The sequence below is a fragment of the Anastrepha obliqua genome, chromosome 6 (genome assembly GCF_027943255.1).
Source record: "Anastrepha obliqua isolate idAnaObli1 chromosome 6, idAnaObli1_1.0, whole genome shotgun sequence".
NCBI lineage: Eukaryota > Metazoa > Arthropoda > Insecta > Diptera > Tephritidae > Anastrepha > Anastrepha obliqua.
The window spans coordinates 80,687,130-80,694,786 of record NC_072897.1 but is presented as its reverse complement, the minus strand read 5'-3'; positions in this window follow the sequence as shown (position 1 = coordinate 80,694,786).

Here is a 7,657-nt window from a genome sequence, read left to right as displayed (position 1 = left end):
ATATCGAGAAATATAAATCGAAACTCAGTCACTACAGAAACGTCGTATGATTTATCATCAGATCATTCCCCAGTAATATTAACCTATTACGCTAATATACCTGGCTCTGCAACTGACTCTAAATATAAAACAAACTGGTTGAAGTACAAAAATTTATTAGCAGCCACATTAACACAAATCCTGTAGTTCATAGCGAGGCTGAAATTGAAAAATCTGTTGATGACTTCACGTTTGTGATGACATCAGCTTTAGAGCACTCTAAATACCAATTAAGTCCAAAATTTGCCACAAATGTCTCCAACTCTGAAATTGAAGGACTACTACTAGAAAAAAGAAGGTTAAGAAGAGAATGGCAACAAAACAGATCCCCTGGTGCTAAGCAAAGGCTGTCTGCTGCAAATAGAAAACTGCGAAGTGCACTTCACTTGGACGAAGATCGTAAAAACAAAAACTATATTGAGAGCTTATCCAATACAAAGCACACAAATTTTTCTATATGGAAAGCAGCTAAGACCATTAAGACGCCAGTAGAAGTACAAAGCCCCCTAAGAAAACCTGACGGTACATGGGCTCGTAGCGCTGAAGATAAAGCGTCGATATTCGCCGATCATCTGAGTAATGTTTTCCAACCCAATTCTTCTGCAAATGAACAAATACTAGAAGAAAGTAGTGGCAACGCATCGTTAAACTCAGAACCAATCAACATAGCTCCTGAAGATATTCAGGCAGTTATTAACAAGAATCTTAAGGTGAAAAAGGCGCCAGGTTATGACGCAATAACACCATTAATGATAAAAAATCTACCGCAAGTCGCTATAATTGTGCTGTCTGTAATATTTAATGCAATCATCGAGGTAGGCATTTTTCCAAAGAGCTGGAAAACGTCTTTAATAATAATGATTCCTAAGCCGGGCAAAGACTTAAATGTGCCATCGTCCTATCGACCAATCAGTTTGTTGCCGTGTTTGTCAAAATTATTTGAAAAAGTTTTGAGAAACAAAATGATGCCGTTTTTAAACGAACGTAATATAATCCCTCCACATCAGTTTGGTTTTCGAGAACAACATGGGACAATCGAGCAAGTAAATCGGTTAACTGCGGAAATAAGAAAATGTTTTGAACTTAAAAAATACTGTTCAGCAATTTTTATAGATGTGGCACAGGCATTTGACAAAGTTTGGCATGAGGGTCTCATACATAAAATAAAACGCTGTTTGCCACCTATTACACACAAAGTTCTGGAATCGTACTTAACAAACAGACAATTCAGAGTAAAATGCAACGATTATGTGACTCATGAATATGAAATTGAAGCTGGTGTCCCTCAAGGCAGTGTACTAGGCCCAATTTTGTATTTAATTTATACTTCTGATCTGCCCGAGTGCGATAGTTTGACTATATCTACATTCGCTGACGACACCGCTGTGCTTAGTTCTCAAAATGATCCGTCTCTGGCATCTAGAGAGCTAAATAAATATCTCAGACTTTTAGAAAAGTGGCTGAAAAAATGGAGAATAAAAGTGAACGAAATAAAAAGTAAACACGTCACATTTTCGCTTAGAAGAGGAGACTGTCCCTCGGTTACCCTTAACAACGTACGCATACCACAGTCTGATCACGTCACATACCTTGGCGTTCACCTAGATAGGCGTTTAACATGGAGACGCCACATCGAGGCAAAGCGGCTTAATATGAGAATCAAAGCTTCAAACCTTCACTGGCTAATTAATGAGCAATCAAGATTGAGCCTTGACTGTAAAGTCCTCTTGTACAAGGCAATTTTGAAACCAATTTGGACTTATGGAATCCAATTGTGGGGAACGGCCAGCAGTTCCAGTATCGATCTTATACAGAGAGCACAGTCGAAAATTTTAAGAACCATAACTGGAGCGCCGTGGTATATAAGAAACGACAACATCCATAGGGACCTAGATGTACCGATGGTGAAGGAAGTATTCAAAAAAGTTCGTGAAAACTATCAGTTGAAATTGCAAGATCACCCGAACCCGTTCGCACGTCAACTCCTGAGTACGCAACATACGACCAGGCTTCGAAGAAATGACCTACCACCCCGATGAGTAGAGGGCCATTTGATAATTCTTTATTGTAGAAAATGAGATAAAATAAAATTTTTCTTTTTAGTTCTAAGATTTGAATACTTATTGTGAGGCCTTTGAAAAGGCAGATTCAATAAACAAATAAAAAGTTAAAAAAAAAAAAAAAAAAAAAAAAAAAAAAAACTTACAACAACGGTAACAGTGCAAATTAGAAAGAGTTTTGGACAGAATTTAATTTAAGAAAAAAGTACATCCATATTTAATTTTAAAATATGCCTAGAGGACGCCCAAGAAGAGTTCGTAGAAGAGTTCCTTCTTTAAGTGGAGGAATAGAGCAGGTAAGTAAGTGATAAATGTTTGACGCGTCAGGTATTTGATATGATTGGTAGAAGCATCCACTTTTGTTTTCGTTCATATATGGTACAACTACACTACAATATATAAACGTATGTATGTATTTAAAAATTTTGTGAGCGTTTGATCCTTTTAGCAAAACTCAAAATTTTAAATAGTTTTAAAAAATGAGTAGAGAGAGACAAATTAGTCATTTATTTGATACTATTTCAAGGTAAACTGTATTTGGGCTATTCTCATATATGAATATGAACTTTGAAAATTGTTTTTACCATTCTTCTTAAAATTTTTTAAAACGTAAAGATCTGTGAAAAAAAATGTTTACTTTTGCAAATCCAAGAAATTTTACGAATGGCAAAAAAAAAAATTGTATACACCCTTTTGGCATTTGGCACGCGATGTGTCGTACTAGAAAAGAGTACATGTCTATCCTTCAAATAAGATAGTGTTTTAACAAAGTGGTTGTGCGCTTAAATCGGTTTTTGTTGAAAACTTACATCTCTTTGCTTCCGCTTCATATATGTTTTAAACGATTTCATGTTTTTTAGGTCCGTATTCATGCAAGCACAAGTACATACAAAAAAGCTCTAGATCCAGCATTTAATTGGTGGTTTAACCAGTATATGTTTGCATTGCAATGCTAAATATTTTAAATGTGAAAAGGTAACTTCCCATTATTGAAAAACTTTGGTAAACTTGACAAAGAAACATTTTTTATAGGGAAGAAATCAATTCCTTACATGCTGTCACGGTGGGAAAGTGCATATGCCGATACCTCACGTACGTGATTTTTTGGAAAGTGTTTTTGAAAATAATTTGAACTCTTTCCGGTCCCATTACTTAGAGAATATAAGACAAATAAATAGCTCATTCGCTTTTGCATCTTTTGAAGCTAAAATTGTAGCAAATTGTTGCAATATGAATATGCATTACCAAGATGCCATGGCTATTGTTAGAAAACATGGAAAGCCGTCACTTTTCATAACTTTTACCTCTAATCCAAAATGGCCTGAGATAACTCAAAACATTGAACAGTATCAAGTACCCCAAATGCATCCTGAGTTAATAGCGCGAGTTTTTAAGCAAACAATAAAAGATCTTTTAAATGATATTTCAAAAAAGCATGTATTTGGAAGGGTGAAATATTTTCTATACGAAATAGAATTTCAAAAAAGAGGTCTACCGCATGCACATATTTTGGTTGCTCTTCATGATGCAGATGCCATTATTGATGCTTCTATTATAGACTTGGCTGTTTGTGCTGAAATTCCGAATAAAGAAACTGAGCCAGAACTTCATGAAATTGTTTTAAAATGTATGGTGCATGGCCCATGTGGCCCACTTAATCCTTTATCGCCTTGCATGTCTGAATCTGAAGAATGCACAAAAAAATATCCAAGACTATTTCAGGAAGTTACTTTGCAGGATGTCAATGGGTATCCCCAGTATCGTCGCCGCGATGACGGGAGCAAAGTTTTAGTTCGAGTCAATCAAAACCAAATTGAATTATATTAGATAATCGATGGATCGTACCATATAATAAATATTTAACAAAAAAATACGCCGCTCACATTAATGTTGAAATATGTTCTTCAAACAAAAGTGTTAAGTACCTCCATAAATATATCTATAAAGGATATGATTGTGCAAGTATTCAGATCATTGAACAACCTGTTAGTAACTGCATTAATTTTGATGAGATAACGACTTTTGTAGATGCTAGGTATGTAAGCGCACCAGAAGCGTGCTGAAGACTTTTTGAATTTCCAATGCAGGAAAAATCACACACAGTAAAACCTCTTGCGGTACACCTTCCAAATTTACAAAATATTTACTTTCGTGAAGACAGTGCTATTATAGCGGAAGCGATTACGAAATTCCGGGACACTACACTTACTGCGTACTTTAAGATGAATACAATAGATACTTTTGCTAATACATTGACTTACCAAGAAATTCCTGAACATTACACTCGGCAACAAGGTTCACCTTCGTGGCAGAGAAGAACGAATTTAGTCAACGCCAGAATTTATACGATCGATGCAAAGGATCGAGAACGATTTGCATTACGTTTACTGATAGTTTCCATAAAGGGTCCTAAATAATACAATGATTTATTGACAGTTGGTAATGAGCTCCTCTCTTCTTTTTGGGAATCGGCCGTCAAACGAAAGCTATTAGTGGATAACTCGGAATGGGTTGCTGTTTTGACAGAAGTTTCTACCTTCAAAATGCCCGCACAGTTAAGACGTATTTTTGCCATGATTTGCGTGTTTGGAGAACTTACTTCGCCCCTTGAACTTTGGACAACATTTAAAGAATATTTTATTGAAGATTTTGTAAGAGATAATAATGTATTATAGTAGAAAGAAATATTGGCGTTGCGGGAAATTAATCAAATTTTACTTTTCCACAATACATCCTTAAAACATTTTGGTTTGCCGGAAGTTTCTCTTGCAGACAACCTTACAACTTTAACAACTGACATTGAAGTCGATTTGATATGCGCACAAACATTAAGGATCAGCTTAATCGAGAACAAGAACACATTTTTGACGAAGTATGTACAATGTTAAATGATGAGGGCATATCTGTTAAAGCTGTTTTTATTGATGGTGGTGGCTATGGAAAAACATTTCTATATAAAACTCTTACTCACTTTATTCGTGGTATTGGAGAAACAGTGATTACTTCAGCTTGGACAGGTATAGCTTCAATTTTGTTGCCAGGCGGGCGAAATGCTCACAGCGTTTTTAAATTTCCCATACCGTTGACTGAATCGTCAGTTTCTTTGGTAAAACCAAACACTAAAGCTGGTCAGGCATTAAAGGCAGCAAAAGCTATTATTTGGAATGAAGCTAGCATGGTCCCTGGCAGAGCTCTGTTGTGTTTAGATCGCCTTTTGCGCGATATTCACCAAAATGAGACGCCTTTTGGTGGGAAAATTATTATTCTGGGTGGAGACTTTAGGCAAGTTTTGCCTGTGGTACCGAGTAGTACGCGAACTGGCATAGTTGGTAATTGTTTAAAGCGTTGCTCTTTGTGGAATTTTTTAAAATCATTTAAACTCACAATCAATATGCGTAGTCAAGAACCCGACTATTGTAATTTTCATTTGCGCATAGGACACGGCGAAGGGCATCAAGAGTAAAAATTCCAGATCAAATTCTTTCATAAAACCGAAAATTTCATTGACTGGGTTTTCCAACCAAATAATGGAATAATAGAAATCGATAATTTAAAAGACCGAGCCATATTATGTCCAAAAAATGATCAATGTGCCATCATGAATTCGAGTATAGTCGATATGCTACCTGGTCAAGAGCACACATATCTCAGCGCTGATACGATTGTTTCACAAGATTCACAAGATCAGGTAAGATTCCCTGTGGAATTTTTACACTCCCTCAATTTTAGTGGAACTCCGCCGCATAAGCTTCAATTGAAAATGGGAACAGTGATAATGTTGGTTCGCAATTTAAGCCCAGCAGAAGGAGTGGTGAATGGCACACGACTTATCATAAAACAAATGCATCCAAATTGTTTGTACGCGGAAGTGCTATGCGGAGAGGCTCAAGGAAGGCGATTTCTATTCCCTCGTATAAATTTGCAGCCGAGCGAAACCACACTTCCTTTTACGTTGAAGCGCCGCCAATTTCCCATTATAATAGCCTTCGCCATAACAATAAATAAGGCCCAGAGGCAAACATTATCAAGGGTGAGTTTCATTTAAAGGATCATTGCTTTGCTCACGGCCAGCTTTATGTTGCGTTAAGCCGGGTTAGATCCTGGGAAAATATACGAGTTCAAATAGGCAATAACGAAAACTTGACGTTGAATGTAGTTTATAATGAAGTAATTAAAAAAAAAAAAATTACTGATTTAACTGAAAAAAATTTTAAAAATGTTATATGCATAAGTTCTTACATATTACATATGAATAAAAATATACACTTTTCTAACCATCATCATAACTTTTAATATATAAAAGTGTCACATATGCTCTTTACTTTTCGCGGGAAAAAAGCCCACCCGATTTTCGGGGGTTACATACTAGTCAATATAATTTGGATTTGATGAAAGAGATTATAGACATATGTACATAGTTTTTGTTTTGATTGATTTATATAAAAATCAGGTCATATCCAGTATGAACTATTTTATACCGAAAAGAAATTTCCATTTATGAAATACAAAAAAACAGTATTTTAAAGAAATTTTAATTAAAATAAACTCAAAAATTTTACCAAACTTTCCTGGTTTGAATTGTAAAAAAAAATGTGCAAGAAAAAAATATGACTTCAGGACTTGAACCTGAATTAAATATGTTCGTGCCAAAAAACAAAGCGAATAATTCCGCCGACTTTAGCTTCTGCACCACAAATTAATTGCCGCGCGGCCTTCTTAATCGCAAATTTATTCGCTTCGCTGTGGGCATGAAATAAGTCGATTTCCTCAGTAGTGTGCCGAAAAATCTTATGAAATTCCTCAGTAGTTTGGTAAACGCAGAAAAAATCTGAATTCCTGTCCTAGCGTGGTAAGTAAATATAGAACCCCTCCACTCGCGTCACTCGCGTGGTAAATATCTGCAATTCCCCACTAATGAGGAAAGTTGAATTTGAAATTACCTTAGTATGAATCTACAAATTAGTACTCGAAAAAAGCTCATTTATTATCACTATTACCAGAGAATGTTAATGCAATGAGAAGAAGCAAATGTTAAATGAGCTTTTTTCGAGTACTAATTTATAGATTCAAACTAAGGTCATTTCACATTCAACTATATTCACGAGTGGGGAATTGCAGATATTTACCACGCGAGTGACGCGAGTGGAGGGTTTCTATATTTACTTACCACGCTAGGACAAGAATTCAGATATTTTCTGCGTTTACCAAACTACTGAGGAATTTCATAAGATTTTTCGGCACACTACTAAGGAAATCGAAGCAAATAAATTTGCGATTAAGAAGGCCGCGCGGCAGTTAGTTTGTGGTGCAGAAGCTAAAGTCGGCGGAATTATTCGTTTTGTTTTTTGGCACGTATATAATTCAGGTTCAAGTCCTGAAGTCATATTTTTTTTCTTGCACATTTTTTTTTTACAATTCAAACCAGAAAAGTTTGGTAAAATTTTTGAGTTTATTTTAATTAAAATTTCTTTAAAATACTGTTTTTTTTGGTATTTTATAAATGGAAATTTCTTTTCGGTATAAAATAGTTCATACTGGATATGACCTGACTTTTATAT